The 21790-nt window shown below is 43.2% G+C and overlaps 1 long non-coding RNA gene across 1 annotated transcript in view; it reads right to left on the bottom strand.

The window, feature by feature from the left end:
- Positions 1–20915, bottom strand: part of LOC309611394 — a 31410-nt gene extending 10495 nt beyond the window's left edge. Inside the window, exons 1-2 of the long non-coding RNA XR_014234506.1 lie at positions 20791–20915; positions 16535–16620 (exon numbers count right to left, since the gene is read on the bottom strand). This is a non-coding gene — a long non-coding RNA (uncharacterized lncRNA). The remainder of the gene's footprint in view (positions 1–16534; positions 16621–20790) is intronic.
- Positions 20916–21790: the final 875 nt, after the last annotated feature.

Genomic DNA, 21790 nt, shown 5'->3' with positions numbered 1-21790 from the left:
TAGGTATTCTGAGAGAATTGTTCCACGTGTCGCTGTATTTTGATGTATTTGTGGGAGGAGGTGAGTTTCAAGCCCTTCTATTCCTCCATCTTGACCTCCTCTCCCACTGAGGATTCTTCATGCCTCTTGGCATAGTCTCAGCCCTTGATCTGCTGGGAGCTGATTAACATGCAGATTCCCAGACCACCCACAGGTTCTGGTCCAGTCAGTGGGGGGTAGGGTCCAGGAGTCTGCATTAAATGCTCTCTACACCCCAGGTAACTCTGATGCAGGGGTCAGTAGACCGCAGTTTGAGAAATACTTGTCCAATTCAACTTAACTTTTTTGTACTAGGGCAATATGGGCAGGCAGGAGTTAGCAAAGGATACCTTAGTACATCAGACTGCCTTTACTCTGTTAAAACTTGGGATATTTTTTCTCCTATACACTTGCGTTAGATGAGCTCATCCTTCCCCACAACTCCCCAATCTGTACCTATGGATTCCTTACTTCCATCTACCTAACACATAGTTCCACCAGGAAATCCACAGTCACTCTAGATTGAGTCCATCCTTCCTTCAAACTCTGTTCTTTCTCCTCCTCATCATCAAGCCTGTACAAGACTCTAGACCAGCCTCACCCAGCCGGGGACAGACACCAGAAGCCAGAAAACTACAGTTCCGCAGTCTGCAGAGTAAGCCCACAAATGCAGGCCAGACACTACTCTGGGACCAGCTGGCCCCTGGCCCTTGCAGGACAGGAGGGGAGTGCACTGCTGGGACACACAGGACATCTCCTCTGAAGAACCACTTCTCCAAGGTTGAGAAATGTAACCAACCTGCCACATACATAAAAATACAAATATCAATTTAGACAAAATGAGGTGACAGAGGAATATGTTTCAGACAAAGTAACAAGATAAAACCCCAGAAGAATAACTAAGTGCTGTGAAGATAGGCAATCAACCCGAGAAAGAGTTCAGAGTAACAATTGTAAAGATGACCAAAGAACTCGGGAGGAGAATGGATGCGCAGAGCGAGAAATTAAAGTTTTGTTTTTTGGCCACGCCACGCAGCTTGCAGGATCTTAGCTCCACAACCAGGGATTGAACCTGAGCCACAGCAGTGAAAGCACCGAGTTCTAACCACTGGACTGCCAGGGAATTCCTAGAAGTTTTAAACAAATAATTAGAAAATATAAAGAACAACCAAACAGAATTAAAGGAAACAATAAGTGGAATGAAAAATACACTAGAAGGAATCAGTAGTAGAATAAATGAGGTGGAAGAATGGATCAGTGAGATGGAAGACAGAGTAGCAGAAATCACTGCCACCAAACAGAGAAAAGAATGAAAAGAAATGAGGACAGTTTAAGAGACCTCTGGGACAACATCAAGCATGCTAATATTCACATTATAGGGGTTCCAGAAGGAGAAGAGAGAGAGAAAGGGCCTGAGAAAATATTTGAAGAGATAATAGCTGAAAACTTCCCTAACCTGGGGGAAGGAAATAGTCACCCAAGTCCAGGAAGTGCAGAGTCCCATACAGGATTAACCCACAGAGGAATCCATCACAACACATTATAATCAAACTGACAAAAATTAAAGAGAGAATATTAAAAGCAACAAGGGAAAAGCAACAAATAACATACAAGGGAACACCCATAAGGCTATCAGATGATTTTTTTTCAGCAAAAACTCTGCAGGCCAGAAGGGAGTGGCAAAATACATTTAAAATGATAAAAGAGAAAAACCTACAAACAACCAAGAATACCCAGCAAAGCTCCCATTCAGATTTGATGGAGAAATCAAAACTTTACAGATGAGCAAAGCCAAAAGAATTCAGCACCACCAAACCAGCTTTACAGCAAATGCTAAAGGAAATTCTCTAGGCAGAAAAGAAAAGGCCACAACTGGAAACAAGAAAATTATGAAATGGAAAATCTCACTGGTAAAGGCAAACATAAAATAAAGGTAGGAAATCATCCACACACAAAGCTAGTGGGGAGGTTAAAAGACAAAAGGGGTAAAATCATTTGTATCCACAATAAGCAGTTAAGGGATACAAAAAACAATTAGATGTAAAATATAAAAACAAAAGCAGTAATCGAGGAGGAGAGTACAAATGCAGTGTATCTAAAATGTGTCTGAAATTAAGAGATCAGCAACTTAAAACAAGCATGTATAAATATAGACTTCCATACAAAAACCTTATGGTAACCACAAAACAAAAATCTATAATAGATATACAGACAAAAAAGCAAAAGGAATCCAAACGTGACACTAAAGATCATCATCAAATCAGAAGAGAAGAGAACAAAAGAAGGGGGAAAAAAGACCTACAAAAGCAAATCCAAAACAATTAACAAAATGGCAATAGGAACATACATAATGATAATTACCTTAAATGTAAACAGCCTAAATGCTCCAACCAAAAGGCACAGACTGGCTGAATGGATACAAAACAAGACCCATATGTTTGCTGCCTACAAGAGACTCACTTCAGATCTACAGACACATACAGACTGAAAGTGAGAGGATGGAAAAAGGTATTCCACACAAATGGAAATCAAAAGAAAGCTAGAGGTGCAATACTTATATCAGATAAAATAGACTTTAAAGACTGTTTCAAGAGACAAAGAAGGACTCTATATAATGATCAAAGAATCAATCCAAGAAGAAAATATAACAATTATAAATATATATGATGCACCCAACATAGGTGCACCCGTGAGTCACCTCAATATATAAGGCAAATGTTAGCAGACATAAAAGGAGAAATTGACAGTAACACAATAATAGTGGGTACTTTAATACCCCACTTCTATCAATGGACAGATCATCCAGACAGAAAACCAATAAGGAAACACAGGCCTTAAATGATACATTAGACCAGATGGACTTAATTGATATTTATAGGGCATTCCATCTGCAGTAGCAGAATACACATTCTTTTCAAGTGCACATGGAACATTCTCCATGATAGATCACATTCTGAGCAACAAAGCAAGCCTCGGTAAATTTAAGAAAACAAATCATATCAAGCATCTTTTCCAACCACAACACTATGAGGCTAGAAATCAACTACAAGGAAAAAAAATACTGCAAAAGACACAAAAACATGGAGGTTAAACAATATGCTACTAATCAACCAATGGATCACTGAAGAAATCAAAGAGGAAATCAAAAAATACCTAGAGAAAAATGAAAACATGATGATCCAAAACCTCTGGGATGCACCAATAGCAGTTTTAAAAGGGAAGTTAATAGTGATACAAGCTTATCTCAGGAAACAAGAAAAATCTCAAATAAACAACCTAACCTTATGCTTAAAGCAACTAGAGAAAGAAGAACAAACAAAACCCAAAGTTAGTAGAAGGAAAAAACATCATAAAGATCAGAGCAGAAATAAATGAAATAGAGACAAAAACAAATAGAAAAGATCAGAGAAACTAAAAGCTGGTTCTTTGAAAAGATAAACAAAATTGATAAATCTTTAGCCAGACTCATCAGGAAAAAAAGGGAGCGGGCCCAAATCAATAAAATTGGAATGACAAAGGAGAATTTACAACCAACACTACAGAAATACAAAGGATCATAAGAGACTACTATAAGCAACTATATGCCAATAAAATGGACAACCTAGAAGAAATGGACAAACTCATAGAAAAGTTTAATCTACCAAGACTGAACCAGGAAGAAATAGAAAATATGAAAAGACCAATTACCAGTACCGAAATCGAATCAGTAATTTAAAAACTCCCGGGGGAGAGGAGAAGATGGCAGAAGAGTAAGACGCGGAGATCACCTTCCTCCCCACAGATACATCAGAAATACATCTACACGTGGAACTGCTCCTATAGAACACCCACTGAACGCTGGCAGAAGACCTCAGACCTCCCAAAAGGCAAGAGTCTCCCCACGTACCTGGGTAGGGCAAAAGAAAAAAGAAATAACAGAGACAAAAGAATAGGGAAGGGACCTGTACCAGTGGGAGGGAGCTGTGAAGGAGGAAAGGTTTCCACACATGAGGAAGCCCCTTCGCGGGCAGAGACTGCGGGTGGCAGAGGGGGGAAGCTTCGGAGCCATAGAGGAGAGCGCAGCCGCAGGGGTGCGGAGGGCACAGCGGAGAGATTCCTGCACAGAGGATCGGTGCCGACCAGCACTCACCAGCCCGAGAGGCTTGTCTGCTCACCCGCCGGGGCGGGCGGGGGCTGGGAGCTGAGGTTCGGGCTTCGGAGGTCAGATACCAGGGAGAGGACTGGGGTTGGCGGCGTGAACACAGCCTGAAGGGGGCTAGTGCGCCACAGCTAGCAGGAGGGAGTCCGGGAAAAGGTCTGGAGCTGCCGAAGAGGCAAGAGACTTTTTCTTGCCTCTTTGTTTCCTGGTGTGCAAGGAGAGGGGATTCAGAGCGCCACCTAAATGAGCTCCAGAGACGGGCGCGAGCCGCGGCTATCAGTGCGGACCCCAGAGACGGGCATGGGACGCTAAGGCTGCTGCTGCCGCCACCAAGAAGCCTGTGTGCGAGCACAGGTCACTCTCCACACCGCCCCTCCCGGGAGCCTGTGCAGCCCGCCACGGCCAGGGTCCCGTGATCCAGGGACAACTTCCCCGGGAGAACACACAGCGCACCTCAGGCTGTTGCAACGTCATGATGCCTCTGCTGCCGCAGGCTCGCCCCGCCTCCTCCGTACCCCTCCCTCCCACCGGCCTGAGTGAGCCAGAGCCCCCGAAGCAGCTGCTCCTTTAACCCCCTCCTGTCTGAGCGAAGAACAGACACCCTCAGGCGACCTACACGCAGAGGCGGGGCCAAATCCAAAGCTGAATCCCAGGAACTGTGTGAACAAAGAAGAGAAAGGGAAATCTCTCCCAGCAGCCTCAGAAGCAGCGGATTAAAGCTCCACAATCAACTTGGTGTACCTGCATCTGTGGAATACCTGAATAGACAATGAATCATCCCAAATTCAGGAGGTGGACTTCGGGAGCAACGATATATATTTTTTCTTTCCCTTTTTCACTTTTTGAGTGTGTATGCGCATGCTTCTGTGTGAGATTTTGTCTGTATAGCTTTGCTTTCACCATTTGTCCTAGGGTTCTGTCCGTCTTTTTTTTTTTTTTTAACTTAAAAAAGTTTTTTTTCTTAATAATTATTTTTTATTTTAATAACTTTATTTTATCTTACTTTATTTTATTTTATTTTATTTTATCCTCTTTCTTTTTTTTCTTTCTATTTTTTCTCCCTTTTATTCTGAGCTGTGAGGATGACAGGCTCTTGGTGCTCCAGCCAGGCATCAGGGCTGTGCCTCTGAGGTGGGAGAGCCAACTTCAGGACACTGGTCCACAAGAGACCTCCCAGCTCCACGTGATACCAAACGGCAAAAATCTCCCAGAGATCTCCATCTCAACACCAAGGCCCAGCTTCACTCAACGACCAGCAAGCTACAGTGCTGGACACCCTATGCCAAACAACTAGCAAGACAGGAATACAGCCCCATCCATTAGCAGAGAGGCTGCCTAAAATCATAATAAGGCCACAGACACCCCAAAACACACCACCAGACGTGGACCTGCCCACCAGAAAGACAAGATCCAGCCTCATCCACCAGAACACAGGCACTAGTCCCCTCCACCAGGAAGCCTACACAACCCACTGAACCAACCTTAGCCACTGGGGACAGACACCAAAAACAACGGGAACTACGAACCTGCAGCCTGCGAAAAGGAGACCCCAAACACAGTAAGATAAGCAAAATGAGAGAACAGAAAAACACACAGCAGATGAAGGAGCAAGGTAAAAACACACCAGACCAATCAAATGGAGAGGAAATAGGCAGTCTACCTGAAAAAGAATTCAGAATAATGACAGTAAAGATGATGCAAAATCTTGGAGATAGAACAGACAAAATGCAAGAAACATTTAACAAGGACCTAGAAGAACTAAAGAGGAACCAAGCAACAATGAACACCATAATAAATGAAATTAAAAATACTCTAGAAGGGATCAATAGCAGAATAACTGAGGCAGAAGAACGGATAAGTGACCTGAAAGATAAAATAGTGGAAATAACTACTGCAGAGCAGAATAAAGAAAAAAGAATGAAAAGAACTGAGGACAGTCTCAGAGACCTCTGGGACAACATTAAACGCACCAACATTCGAATTATAGGGGTCCCAGAAGAAGAAGAGAAAAAGAAAGGGACTGAGAAAATATTTGAAGAGATTATAGTTGAAAACTTCCCTAATATGGGAAAGGAAATAGTTAATCAAGTCCTGGAAGCACAGAGAGTCCCATACAGGATAAACCCAAGGAGAAACACGCCAAGACACATATTAATCAAACTGTCAAAAATTAAATATAAAGAAAACATATTAAAAGCAGCAAGGGAAAAACAACAAATAACACACAAGGGAATCCCCATAAGGTTAACATCTGATCTTTCAGCAGAAACTCTGCAAGCCAGAAGGGAGTGGCAGGATATACTTAAAGTGATGAAGGAGAAAAACCTACAACCAAGATTACTCTACCCAGCAAGGATCTCATTCAGATGTGATGGAGAAATTAAAACCTTTACAGACAAGCAAAAGCTGAGAGAGTTCAGCACCACCAAACCAGCTTTACAACAAATGCTAAAGGAACTTCTCTAGGCAAGAAACACAAGAGAAGGAAAACACCTACAATAACAAACCCAAAACATTTAAGAAAATGGGAATAGGAACATACATATCGATAATTACCTTGAATGTAAATGGATTAAATGCTCCCACCAAAAGACACAGACTGGCTGAATGGATACAAAAACAAGACCCATATATATGCTGTCTACAAGAGACCCACTTCAGACCTAGAGACACATACAGACTGAAAGTGAGGGGATGGAAAAAGATATTCCATGCAAATGGGAATCAAAAGAAAGCTGGAGTAGCAATTCTCATATCAGACAAAATAGACTTTAAAATAAAGAATATTATAAGAGACAAAGAAGGACACTATATAATGATCAAGGGATCGATCCAAGAGGAAGGTATAACAATTGTAAATATCTATGCACCCAACATAGGAGCACCTCAATACATAAGGCAAATACTAACAGCCATAAAAGGGGAAATCGACAGCAACACAATCATAGTAGGGGACTTTAACACCCCACTTTCACCAATGGACAGATCATCCAAAATGAAAATAAATAAGGAAACACAAGCTTTAAATGATACATTAAACAAGATGGACTTAATTGATATTTATAGGACATTCCACCCAAAAACAACAAAATACACATTCTTCTCAAGTGCGCATGGAACATTCTCCAGGATAGATCATATCTTGGGTCACAAATCAAGCCTTGGTAAATTTAAGAAAATTGAAATCATATCAAGTATCTTTTCCGACCACAACGCTATGAGACTAGATATCAATTACAGGAAAAGATGTGTAAAAAATACAAACACATGGAGGCTACACAATACACTACTTAATAACGAAGTGATCACTGAAGAAATCAAAGGGGAAATCAAAAAATACCTAGAAACAAATGACAATGGAGATACGACGACCCAAAACCTATGGGACGCAGCAAAAGCAGTGCTAAGAGGGAAGTTTATAGCAATACAAGCCTACCTCAAGAAACAGGAAACATCTCGAATAAACAACCTAACCTTGCACCTAAAGCAATTAGAGAAAGAAGAACAAAAAAACCCCAAAGCTAGCAGAAGGAAAGAAATCATAAAGATCAGGTCAGAAATAAATGAAAAAGAAATGAAGGAAACAATAGCAAAAATCAATAAAAATAAAAGCTGGTTCTTTGAGAAGATAAACAAAATTGATAAACCATTAGCCAGACTCATCAAGAGAAAAAGGGAGAAGACTCAAATCAATAGAATTAGAAATGAAAAAGGAGAAGTAACCACTGACACTGCAGAAATACAAAAGATCATGAGAGATTACTACAAGCAACTCTACGCCAATAAAATGGACAACCTGGAAGACATGGACAGATTCTTAGAAATGCACAAACTGCCGAGACTGAACCAGGAAGAAATAGAAAATATGAACAGACCAATCACAAGCACTGAAATTGAAACTGTGATTAAAAACCTTCCAACAAACAAAAGCCCAGGACCAGATGGCTTCACAGGTGAATTCTATCAAACATTTAGAGAAGAGCTAACACCTATCCTTCTCAAACTCTCACAAAATATTGCAGAGGGAGGAACACTCCCCAACTCATTCTCCAAGGCCACCATCACCCTGATACCAAAACCAGACAAAGATGTCACAAAGAAAGAAAACTACAGGCCAATATCACTGATGAACATAGATGCAAAAATCCTCAACAAAATACTAGCAAACAGAATCCAACAGCACATTAAAAGGATCATACACCATGATCAAGTGGGGTTTATTCCAGGAATGCAAGGATTGTTTAATATACGCAAATCAATCAACGTGATACACCATATTAACAAATTGAAGGAGAAAAACTATATGATCAGCTCAATAGATGCAAAGAAAGCTTTCGACAAAATTCAACACCCATTTATGATAAAAGCCCTGCAGAAAGTAGGCACAGATGGAGCTTTCCTCAACATAATAAAGGCCATATATGACAAACCCACAGCCAACATCATCCTCAGTGGTGAAAAACTGAAACCATTTCCACTAAGATCAGGAAAAAGACAAGGTTGCCCACTCTCACCACTATTATTCAACATAGTTTTGGAAGTTTTAGCCACAGCAATCAGAGAAGAAAAAGAAATAAAAGGAATCCAAATAGGAAAAGAAGAAGTAAAGCTGTCACTGTTTGCAGATGACATGATACTATACATAGAGAATCCTAAAGATGCTACCAGAAAACTACTAGAGCTAATCAAGGAATTTGGTAAAGTAGCAGGATACAAAATTAATGCACAGAAATCTCTTGCATTCCTATACACTAATGATGAAAAATCTGAAAGTGAAATTAAGAAAATACTCCCATATACCACTGCAACAAATAGAATAAAATATCTAGGAATAAACCTACCTAAGGAGACAAAAGACCTGTATGCAGAAAATTATACGACACTGATGAAAGAAATTAAAGATGATACAAATAGATGGAGAGATATACCATGTTCTTGGATTGGAAGAATCAACATTGTGAAAATGACTCTACTACCCAAAGCAATCTACAGATTCAATGCAATCCCTATCAAACTACCACTGGCATTTTTCACAGAACTAGAACAAAAAATTTCACAATTTGTAAGGAAACACAAAAGACCCCGAATAGCCAAAGCAATCTTGAGAACGAAAAATGGAGCTGGAGGAATCAGGCTCCCTGACTTCAGACTATACTACAAAGCTACGGTAATCAAGACAGTATGGTACTGGCACAAAAACAGAAATATAGATCAATGGAACAGGATAGAAAGCCCAGAGATAAACCGACGCACATATGGTCACCTTATCTTTGATAAAGGAGTCAAGCATATACAGTGGAGAAAAGACAGCCTCTTCAATAAGTGGTGCTGGGAAAACTGGACAGGTACATGTAAAAGTATGAAATTAGAACACGCCCTAACACCATACACAAAAATAAACTCAAAATGGATTAAAGACCTAAATGTAAGGCCAGACACTATCAAACTCTTAGAGGAAAACATAGGCAGAACACTCTATGATGTAAATCACAGCAAGATCCTTTTTGACCCAGCTCCTAGAGAAATGGAAATAAAAACGAAAATAAACAAATGGGACCTAGTGAAACTTAAAAGCTTTTGCACAGCAAAGGAAACCATAAACAAGACGAAAAGACAACCCTCAGAATGGGAGAAAATATTTGCAAATGAAGCAACTGACAAAGGATTAATCTCCAAAATTTACAAGCAGCTCATGCAGCTCAATAACAAAAAAACAAACAACCCAATCCAAAAATGGACAAAAGACTTAAATAGACATTTCTCCAAAGAAGATATACAGATTGCCAACAAACACATGAAAGAATGCTCAACATCATTAATCATTAGAGAAATGCAAATCAAAACTACAATGAGATATCATCTCACACCGGTCAGAGTGGCCATCATCAAAAAATCTACAAACAGTAAATGCTGGAGAGGGTGTGGACAAAAGGGAACACTCTTGCACTGTTGGTGGGAATGTAAATTGATACAGCCACTATGGAGAACAGTATGGAGGTTCCTTAAAAAACTAAAAATAGAACTACCGTACGACCCAGCAATTCCACTACTGGGCATATACCCTGAGAAAACCATAATTCAAAAAGAGTACCAAAATGTTCATTGCAGCTCTATTTACAATAGCCAGGACATGGAAGCAACCTAATTGTCCATTATCGGATGAATGGATAAAGAAGATGTGGCACATATATACAATGGAATATTACTCAGCCATAAAAAGAAACGAAATTGAGTTATTTGTAGCGAGGTGGACGGAGTTAGAGTCTGTCATACAGAGTGAAGTAAGTCAGAAAGAGAAAAACAAATACAGTATGCTAACACATATATATGGAATCTAAGGGGAAAAAAAAAGTCATGAAGAACCTAGTGGCAAGACAGGAATAAAGACACAGACCTACTAGAGAATGGACTTGAGGATATGGGGAGGGGGAAGGGTAAGCTGGGACAAAGTGAGAGAGTGGCATGGACATATATACACTACCAAACGTAAAATAGATAGCTAGTGGGAAGCAACCGCATAGCACAGGGAGATCAGCTCGGTGCTTTGTGACCACCTAGAGGGGTGGGATAGGGAGGGTGGGAAGGAGGGAGATGCAAGAGGGAAGAGATATGGGAACATATGTATATGTATAACTGATTCACTTTGTTATAAAGCAGAAACTAACACACCATTGTAAAGCAATTATACTCCAATAAAGATGTTAAAAAAATAAAATAAAATAAAATAAATAAATAAATAAAAACTCCCAACAAGCAATAGTCCAGGACAAAGTGCATTCACAGTTGAATTCTACCAAACATTTAGAGTTAACACCTATCCTTCTGAAACTATTCCAAAAAATCACAGAGAAAGGAACAGTTCCAGACTCATTCTATGAGGCCACCATCACCCTGATACCAAAACTAGACAAGATATCACAAAAAAAAGAAAATTAGAGGCCAGTATCAGTGATGAACATAGATGCAAAAATTCTCAACGAGATACTAGCAAACTAGGACTTCCCTGGTGGTGCAGTGGTTAAGAATCTGCCTACCAGCGCAGGGGACACGGGTTTGAGCCCTGGTCTGGGAAGATCCCACATGCCGTGGAGCAACTAAGCCAGTGCGCCACAACTCCTGAGCCTGCGCTCTAGAGCCTGCGAGCCACAACTACTGAGCCCGCATGCCACAGCTAATGAAGCCTGCGCACCTAGAGCCCGTACTTGCAGTGAGAAGCCTGCGCACCGCAACGAAGAGTAGCCCTTGCTCACCGCAACTAGAGAAAGCCCATGCGCAGCCACGAAGACCCAGCACAGCCATAAAAAAAAAAAAAAAGATACTAGCAAACTGACTCCAACAATACATTATAAAGATCATACATCATGATCAAGTGGGATTTATCCTAGGGATGCAAGGATTTTTCAGTATCCTCAAATCAATCAATGTGATACACCGCATCAACAAACTGAAGAATAAAAACCATATGATCATCTCAATAAATGCAGAAAAAGCAAAATTCAGCATCCATTTATGATAAAAATTTTTTCAGAAAGTGGTCATAGAGGGAACCTACCTCAACATAATAAAGGCCATATATGACAAACCCACAGCTAACATCATTCTCAATGGTGAAAAGCTGAAAGCATTTCCTCTAAGATCACAAACAAGTCAAGGATGCCCACTCTCGCCACTTTTATTCAACATAGTTTTGGAAGTCCTAGCCACAGCAATCAGAGAAGAAAAAGAAACAAAAGGAATCCAAACTGGAAAAGAAGAAGTAAAACTGTCACTGTTTGCAAGCGACATGATGCTATACATAGAAAATCCTAAAGAAACAACCAGAAAACTACAACAGCACATCAATGAATTCAGTAAAGTTACTGGATACAAACTTAATATAGAGAAATCTGTTTCATTTCTATACACTATCAAGAAAATATCAGAAATAGAAATTAAGGGAACGATTCCACTTACCATTGCATCAAAAAGAATAAAATACCTAGGAATAAACCTACCTAAGTAGGCAAAAGACCTGTACTCCCAAAACTATAAGATGCTGATGAAAGAAATTGAAGATGACACAAACAGATGGAGAGATATACCATGTTCTTGGATTGGAAGAATCAATATTGTGAAAATGACTATACTACCCAAGGCAATCTACAGATTCAATGCAATCCCTATCAAATTACCAATAGCATTTTTCACAGAATTAGAACAAAAAATGTTTAATTTGTATGGAAACACAAAAGACCCTGAATAGCCAAAACAATCTTGAGAAAGAAGAACTGAGCTGGAGGAATCATGCTCCCTGACTTCAGGCTACACTACAAAGCTACAGTAATCAAAACAGTATGATATTGGCACAAAAACAGCCATATAGATCAATGGAACAGGATAGGAAGCCCAGAAATAAACCTACACACTGTGGTCAATTAATCCACAACAAAGGAGGCAAGAATATACAATGGAAGAAAGACAGTCTCTTCAATGAGTGGTGCTGGGAAAATTAATCCACAACAAAGGAGGCAAGAATATACAATGGAGGAAAGACAGTCTCTTCAATAAGTGGTGCTGGGAAAACTGGACAGCTACATGTAAAAAGTAAAATTAGAACATTCTCTAACACCATATATAAAAATAAACTCAAAATGGATTAAAGACCTAAATGTAAGACTGGATACTATCAAACTCCTAGAGGAAAACATAAGCAGAACACTGTTTGACATAAATCACAGCAAAATTTTTTTTGGGTTCATCTCCTAGAGTAATGGAAATAAAGACAAAAATAAACAAATGGAACCTAATTAAACATAAAAGCTTTTGCACAGCAAAGGAAAACCATAAACAAAATGAAATGACACCCTACAGACTGGGAGAAAATATTTGCAAATGATGTGACTGACAAGGGATTAATTTCTAAAATATACAAACAGCTCATACAGCCTAATATCAAAAAAAAAACAAAACTAATCAAAAATGGGCAGACGACCTAAATACACATTTCTCCAAAGAAGACATACAGATGGACAACAGACACATGAAAAGATGCTCATCATTGCTAATTACTAGAGAAATGCAAATCAAAACTACAATGAGGTATCACCGCAAACCAGTCAGAATGGCCATCCTTAAAAAGTCTACAAATAATAAATGCTGGAGAGGGTGTGGAGAAAAGGGAACCTTCCTTTACTGTTGGTGGTAATATAAATTGGGGCAGCCACAATGGAAAACAGTATGGAGATTACTTAGAAAACTAAAAATAGAACTACCATATGATCCAGCAATCCCACTACTGGGTATAAATCTGGAGAAAACTGTAATTTGAAAAGATACATGCAATGCACCCTGATGTTCACAGCAGTACTATTTACAATAGCCAAGACATGGAAGCAACCTAAATGTCCATCGATAGATGAATGTATCAAGAAGATGTGGCATATATACACAATGGAATATTACTCAGGCATAAAAAAGAATGAAATAATGCCGTTTGCAGCAACATGGATGGACCTAGAGATTATCATATTAAATGAAGTAAGTCACAAAGAGAAAGACAAATATCATATGATATCACTTATATGTGGAATCTAAAAAAATGATACAGATGAATTTATTTACAAAACAGAAACAGACTCACAGACATAGAAAACAAACTGATGGTTACCAAAGGAAATAGTGGGGGCAGGGAGCTAAATTAGGAGTTTGGGATTAGCATATACACAATACCATATATAAAACAGGTAAACAACAAGGACCTACTGTATAGCACAGGGAACTATACTCAATATCTTGTAATAACCTATAATGGAAAAAAATCTGAAAAGGCATATATACACACACACATATATATGTATGTGTGTGTGTGTGTGTGTGTGTGTGTGTATGTGTGTATCTGAATCACTTTGTTGTCCACCTGAAACTAACACAACACTGTAAATTAACTACACTTCAATAAAATAAAAACAACAAAACACGCACAAAAAACAAAGCCTGGGAACCAACGTACTGTGGTATTACAGTAGTGCTGTCAGTGCATTTCACCTCCCTTACCCTAACCTGAGAACACTACATTGAGTAGGATTCTGAAGTCCTGTCTGAGCTCACAGGAAAGTGTGCAATGATTGATTAGTGATGTCTGCATAGGCGCAGGACATAAGTGGAGGCTGGGCTGCCTTCACATGCCATCTTTAATGAGCATTATTATCAGCAAATACACATTTCTAGGTCTGATTTTGAGGTCCAGGCGGTTCCTTGACCACCGAGCCCACAGCCTGCTCACAAACATGCCTGAAGGCAACAAGAGAGGGAAATCAGGTGCAGCCACACCCACTGCAGAACACAGCTCATTGTAAGGACCTCAGAGATGGCCTCAAAGACGGATGCAATCATGTTATCATAAAGTAGATCCCACTTTCCCAGAGGAACAATGTTACACTTGGTGCACGGCCAATGATTGGGCCCCAAGCAAACCAAAATAGGACACAAAGTGGCACTATGTACACAATTTGAAAATGTAAATAGCATCTAAGATCTTTTTAACCCCCACCCTCACTGCTCTGCCAAAGAACCAATTTTTGCCCCCTTAGGGATGATGTTACCCTTTTCCCATGAGAATGCATGGTCTAGACTAGGTCGGGAGTAATTTATAAGAAGCTGTCTTCTTCAGGGAGAGATACTGATCATGAGAGTCAGGGAGGGAGGAAGGGAGATTCACTTGAACTGTTTACCTTTGGAGTCCTTTGAACTCTGTACGTATATTGCCTATTCACCAATAAGTTCCAAAAACTAAAAACCATCACCGCTATCATTTCAAAGAGAAAGGGCATTTTCTAATCACCACGGGAAAAATAAAAAGGACACCGTCACAGAGTATAAGACCATCTTTCCCAATTAAGAAGAGGTGGCAACTTTACACTGAAGAAGAAACAAAATGTACAGTCATATTTTTGTGTGCTTTTTTCTAATGCAAAAATAAAACTTTTATTTTGCAATATTACATTGCATGCAATAGTCTTCTTAATCAAAGGTTATTTGGGGGGAACTCTTAGGTGGTATAACTTGAGCGTAACCGAGCAGGACGCTATGGGGCCTTCCTGGGACAGACCCTTCCCCCATCTCCTCTGCTTTAGCTCCTCCCTGAAGTCCCTGGATAACAGTATCAGATGCACATTCCCTGAGTTGTTTTTCAGCTCCTAAAACCACCACCAAATGGAAGAAATTAACTACGTGATGATCACGAGCACGTAGCCCCAACCTTCTGGCACCTAAGGATTGATCACCGTCAACCAGTCAGAATTGTGCACGAGCTGATCACGTACCCTGGGAAGAACCTCCCTCACCTGGCTTTTAAAATGTTTTGCTGAGGGGCTTCCCTGGTGGCGCAGTGGATAAGAATCTGCCTGCCAATGCAGGGAATACAGGTTCGAGCCCTGGTCCGGGAAGATCCCACATGCCACGGAGCAACTAAGCCCATGTGCCACAACTACTGAGCCTGCGCTCTAGAGCCTGTGAGCCACAAGTACTGAGCCCACGAGCCACAACTACTGAAGCCCACGCACCTAGAGCCCGTGCTCCGCAACAAGAGAAGCCACTGCAATGAGAAGCCTGCGCACCACAACGAAGAGTAGCCTCCGCTTGCTGCAACTAGAGGAAGCCCGTGCACAGCATCGAAGACCCAACACAGCCAAAAATAAAATAAATAAATAAATAAATAAATAAGCAATCATTAAAAAAAAAATGCTTTGCTGAAAGCCTTAAGGGAGCTCAGGGTTTTGGGGCACAACCACCTGTCCTCCTTCTACTGGCACCTTTACAATAAAGCTGTACTTTCCTTCACCACAGCCAGGTGTCAGGAGATGGGCTTTACTGCTTCCGGGTGAGCAGACCTGAGTTTGGTAAAACTCGTGTAATTTATTCTGGCCAATTATTTTCATATCATTGACTGAAAATCCGTTTTCCTCTATGAATGTGGGAAACACCCACAGCACCTTCATTGACCTTTCAGAGTTTTAACTATTCTGGGCAAAGCTAGAAAAATTCAGGAACCAGGCCTGTAGGTCTCTGGCTATTTCTCCTGCCTTCTCACTTCAGGGCCTTAACAAAACAAAAGTAGTGACTACAGGTCTGAGTTCCAACCAGCAAGTGTTACAGTGAATACATATTTCTTCAACTAATTTATTTTTAAAAGACAAAAAAACTAATCTCCTCCAGGTCCAGGCACTTTAAGAGCTTGTTAAGGTCTCAAAATGGCCATGTGAAGTAGATAGTACATCACCCACTTCACAAAGGAGACAATTAAGGCTCAGAGCAGTTAAGTGACTTGCCCAGGAACACACAGCATGAAAGGAGTGAAGACAGATTCAAACCCAGCTCAGCCAGATGGCCAGGCTTACTCACTCAGGATGCATGCACGTGGTGCTCACTCAGGGCTGGTTCCCTTCTCGAATTTCTACTCCCGATGGGTCCTGCCAGGAGTATGCCAGCTGAGGGAGAAGGAAGACAGTGAAGAGACACAGGCCTGAAGTCATTTGGGCTGGAAGCAGGGTCAGACACTGGCCCATCCTTGGACTTGGTGCTACTTCCAAGCACACAACCCGAGTCCAGCTGGGCTTCTCCATAAATACAACGCCCCGTCAGGCCCCCCGGTCCAGGTACCAGTGAAATCCAACCTAAAGAAATGACTCAGGGGACACCAGGCCCCACAGGCTTGATGAGCAGAAAGGGCCTCTAACGATACACGCATTCAAAACCCACTAGGCCAGGTCCCGCGTACCGCTCCCTCCACCCGGCCCTGAGCCTGGAAACCTTTTCTTAAATATTAAAACGTGGCCTCTAAGCTGGGAGATTAACCGAGACGCAACCTTCTTATCTCAGGTAGGAGTTTCAGAGGCCCTCCTGGTGGAACCGTAACAAGATCCCTCCATGAGGGGAACTAATCACCGTGAAAGCTTTTGAGGGTGGAAGGGAAGCCAGGAGCAGAGAGACAGCCCCACCCAGCCCAGCCTCATTCCCCACAGTGACCCAAAGAAGGGGAAGAAATCTACCTGCTGCAAACCTGGGCCTCAGCCTCCCCGCAGATGCAGAGCCCAGAGCTGTAGACACGGAAGGCAAGCTATGGCCAGACCCATTTCACAGATTCGGCTCGTCAAGTAACGCTCAGTAAGCCATCCAGGGCCCAGGATGTGCAGGGTCCTCTTGCAGTTGTAATAACCAGCGTGGTTGGCCTACCGCCCAATCTGAAAGGTGATCCAGAAGCGTGCTGGACTCAGATAGTTAAAGAGTCGGGTTTTGTGAGTCAGTAGTAGAACTGTCCTTAGCTTGAAATCAGCCAGCACAATCCTTCTCCCAGCAATTTTTTTTATGGCCCAGATTGCGGGCGTCCTTTGAAAGCCCACGTGCCTGGGTTATCATGATATGAAGGCAGAAGGAGGTAACTGAAAGAATTTGAACTTTAGAACCCCAAAGACCCGTGCAGCGTCCCAGCGCCTCGGCAACTAACTCTCTGCAGGTGCTTGATTGAGTCACGTGACTGCTCTGACCCACGCTGTCCTCCTGAGTTAAAGCGAGAGAGGATACCTACCAGCAAGGCTGCTTTGAGGATTAAATGAAATAAATGTTTGTAAAGCATACACAAGGGGTCGCTGTAGGGCATGGCGGCTGATGAAATTGACACGGGGGTCATTTTCAGGCCCATCCTCCCCACCGAATTGTGAGTCTTCCAAAGGCAGGGTCTGTTCCTGGCGCAAGGTAGGTGCTCAGTGAATTCTAATTGAAGGAAATCAACACCGAGGCATTAACAACTGCCTTTCTCACCTCCACTCTCCCGGGGGGGCCATCAGCTCTGTTGCCAGCAGCAGAATAAACGTTCTCTTGAGAGGAGCCAGTAGAATGGGCACTCATCTGGGCAGTGCCCTTCAGAAGCCAGAGGCCTCACGGGACCTAAGCCACCATTCTAATCAATACCAGCTGGTCTGGTTTTTTTAAATTATAATCCCCATTTCCCAACGAAACATACACTGTGCCATCTGCACAAGTTTGCCCAAGCCCTTCCCTCCACTCGGAATGCGTTCCCTCCCCTGCTCTGGGAGTCCTGCACATCCTTCAGGGCCCAGCTCAGGTATCTCCTGCCCAGTGAAGCTTCCCTACAGAGCAGGGAACCTCCCTCTGGTTAAGGACACGCCGACCTTCTCGGCTCAAGGCTGAGACAGAGGCTCTAGACACACAGACCTGGGTCCCCATCCACTTGGGTGACTTTGAGCAAATCATGTGATTTCCCAGAGGCTTGAGTTTTTGAAAAACTCCCCAGAACTACTGCAGGCCTTGAACAAAACTATGTAAAGCACAGGACCTGGGACTTAGTGAGCCCTTGATAAATGGGACTTGTTATTTTTACTGAGGACAAGGCCCATATTCTCCAACTCTACCACCCACTCCCCAACACACACTCAGACACTCACACACACACCGTACATGTATGCTCACACACGCAGGCCTCTCTAAACACACGGGATACTCAGCGTGGCCTGGGTGGTGAGTGGCTGGTGGTGCAGGACAGCAGGGGGCGAGCAGCACACCTTGTCGCTATCACGCACCTACTGTGCGCCAGAATCACACACTGAGAAAAATGGGGATAAAGGGATGAGCTGGGGCGTCTGGACGTGAGGGAGGCCGATTTGCAAGGGGAACAGGATCTGTCTGCTTCAGGAAACAGGACCAAGCTGTCAACCATCAAGCTACAGAACTGCCCTGAGTCCCAAACTTTCTCATCTGTAAAAATGTTCTAGGATTCACGTCATGGGATTATGTGAGCATTAAACAACCCACATAAAGTACTAACACAGAGGAAGTGTTAAAAAATGTTAGCCTTTATCAATGTGCTTGTTACTAGTGGTAATAAACCCTGGGAGGTATTAGCATTGGGCACCTTGAAGTCAAGGGAGAAAAAAGTGATGAAAGAAACCCGGGGCCTCGGGCTTTCCTTCTGTCTTCAAACGGGGAACGGACCCGCGCTGGGAAGAGCTGTATTGGTTAGGATGTGCTCAGCTGCAGGTAACAGACTAGCTCGCCTTAAACAACCGGGTTTAACTTCCCAACTAACGAGACAGAGCCGGCTGCCGGGGCTGTTTGGGAGCCCAGGGAGGCCAAGGTTCTGGATCGATGTCACTGAACTCTCTAGACCTCAGTTCCTGGACTCAGCTCCACGATGGCCCTCACCTGCCAGCCTCCAAAAGCAGTGGGGAGGGGAGGGGTAGGACGGTTCCTGGAGCCCCCCCCCCCCAGAGCTGCCAGCGGGGGTCCCACGGGCCAGAGCTGCGTCACGCGGCTTCCCAGAAGCCAAGGAAGCCCAGGCAAAGGGAATGGGTTTACCATGACTACTTAGGGCCTCAAGGTGAAGGTGGTTCATCCCCTGGGGCTGCGCCCACCTCCCCTGCAGACTAGACACCCCCCCTTGTTTCCCACAAGTGATGAGATTCTATTAGCAGGAGCACCAGGGGGAGGCTGGAGGTGCCCACCATGGTCTTCCCTGGATGCCCATGTGGGAAGAGCAAACGGCAGGGGCAGAGGGGATCCCATCCCCAATGCCCCCCAGGAGCTGAAGGTCAAGCAAGGTCTCAGGTGGGACTTATTAGATGCCTACTGTGTTCCTGGTCCCATGCCTGACACGGTGGGGGGTACAGGAGACTCGGCTCCTGCCCCTAAAAGGACAATAAAGTCAAGTCATAGACACAAGACATACACACAGCTGTCTAAAGAGCGGACCCCTCGATTGCTCCAGGCTGGCCAGATTCTGTGGGTCTCAATGCCCTGGGCCTGCAGAGCAAGCCGGGCCAGCGGGTGTGAAAGAGGCCGGGGCAATGAAAGTAAATAAAAAGTAATTCAATTAAAAATAGGGTGTTATTTGGGATCTAAAAAAATGGTACAAATGAACGTATTTATGGAACAGAAATAGAGCCACAGATGTAGATAACAAACTTATGGTTACCGGGGGGGAAGCGGGGGAGGGATAAACTGGGAGATTGGGATTGACATATACACACTACTATATATAAAATAGATAACTAATAAGGACCTACTGTATAGCACAGGGAGCTCTTCTCAATACTCTGTAATGACCTATATGGGAAAAGAATTTTAAGAAAGAGTGGATATATGTTTTTTTTTTTTTAATTTTGAAATATCAATACATTGGTTTAGAACAGAGGGGGAAAAAAATTAGGCTCTGTCCCTCAGAAGGTCAGAACCTTGTGGGCAAGCAAGGGGAGAAACCTGGTCAGAGCTCGGCTTCTGGAGGCAGACCTGGGTTCAGATCTCTAGTCTGCAACTTGCTGAGTGGGTGCTGTGTGACCCTGAGCAACTGACCTCACCTCTCTGGTCCTCTCTCCTGCCTCTGTGAAACGGAGGTAAGCAAACTACTGACTTCAGAGAACTATCCTGAGGCTCGAAGAGTAAATGCACACAATACACTGCTTCATGAATGAAAGTTATTTCTCAGAACCACAGGAAAGCACCTCAGGGGTTTGACGGAGACCAAGAACGTTTGGGCGGAACTTGAGCTGAGTCACCCAGCGGGGTAGAGAGCCAAGGACCACAAGCCTCCAGGTTCCGAGCCTGGCCACCTCCCTCCACCCGCGGGGCCAGGGAGCCTGACTCACCTGGTCCCCAGGCGCGGGGTGGGGCTTCCAGCTCTCACCTGGCGCTGCAGGCGGCCCACGCCCGCCACCCGCCTTTCATCTCCCCTCCCCGTGGCTCCGGGTGCAGCTTTCCCAATTGCCCAGGTGACGCCAGGGCCCGGGCTCTCGGCTTCCGCGGGGTACGGGGTGGGCAGGTGAGGCCGCCCCGCGGGAGGCCCGCCCACCGCGCCGCTTCGCTTTCTCCCGGTCTGTGGCGCCATCTGCTGGCCTTCCCCGGAAGGACACAACCTCTGCTCTGACTTCTGCCTCAGTTCAACAAATTAATGGGTATGGTGTTAGGTGTCCGGGATTCGCACCATCCCATGCTCTCCAGGAATCTGCAGACTACCAGAAAGCTCGGATGTAGAGAAGACAAGCAAAGAAAAAGATGCAAGTTGCAATCATTCCTTGTTCAGATACAGAACAACTTTAGTTGGGGAGGTACAAGCCCATCCTCTCTGAGGAGATGACAGGGGAAGACTTCAACGAAACCAAGAAAATCTCCACGGAAAGGGGGTGAAAGTAATCCACGCAGTGGAAACAGAATGTGCAAAGGCCCTGAGGTAGGAAGATACCTGGCTTTTTAAAGAAAGTGAAAAGCCCAGAGGCTGGAACATAATGGCTGTGGTATGAATGAAATAGGTAGAGATCAGATAAGACCCTCTATCTATACTCTCACTGTTCCCACGAGAGAACCAAGATCCAGGGAAAGGACTTGCCCTACTTGCAGAGTGAGGCAGTGACAGCCAAGCCTAGAGGACTCCTAGCTCAGAGCTCTTTCCACCACTCCACCACCCTCTCCAGCCTTGACTGCTGTTGGTGTCCGAGAATCCATTCATTCATTCATTCAACGAACATTTCTTGAGCAGCTATTATGTGCCAAAGACTGTGCTAAGCATTAAGGACAAAATGGTAAATGAGATATATTCCTTGAGATCCTCCTAATATAGTGAGGGCATCAAACCAGTCTAGGAAGATTAGA

The sequence above is a fragment of the Balaenoptera borealis genome (genome assembly GCF_965194805.1).
Source record: "Balaenoptera borealis genome assembly, chromosome: 14".
In the NCBI taxonomy this organism is placed as follows: domain Eukaryota; kingdom Metazoa; phylum Chordata; class Mammalia; order Artiodactyla; family Balaenopteridae; genus Balaenoptera; species Balaenoptera borealis.
This window is presented reverse-complemented; position numbering and strand designations above follow the sequence as displayed.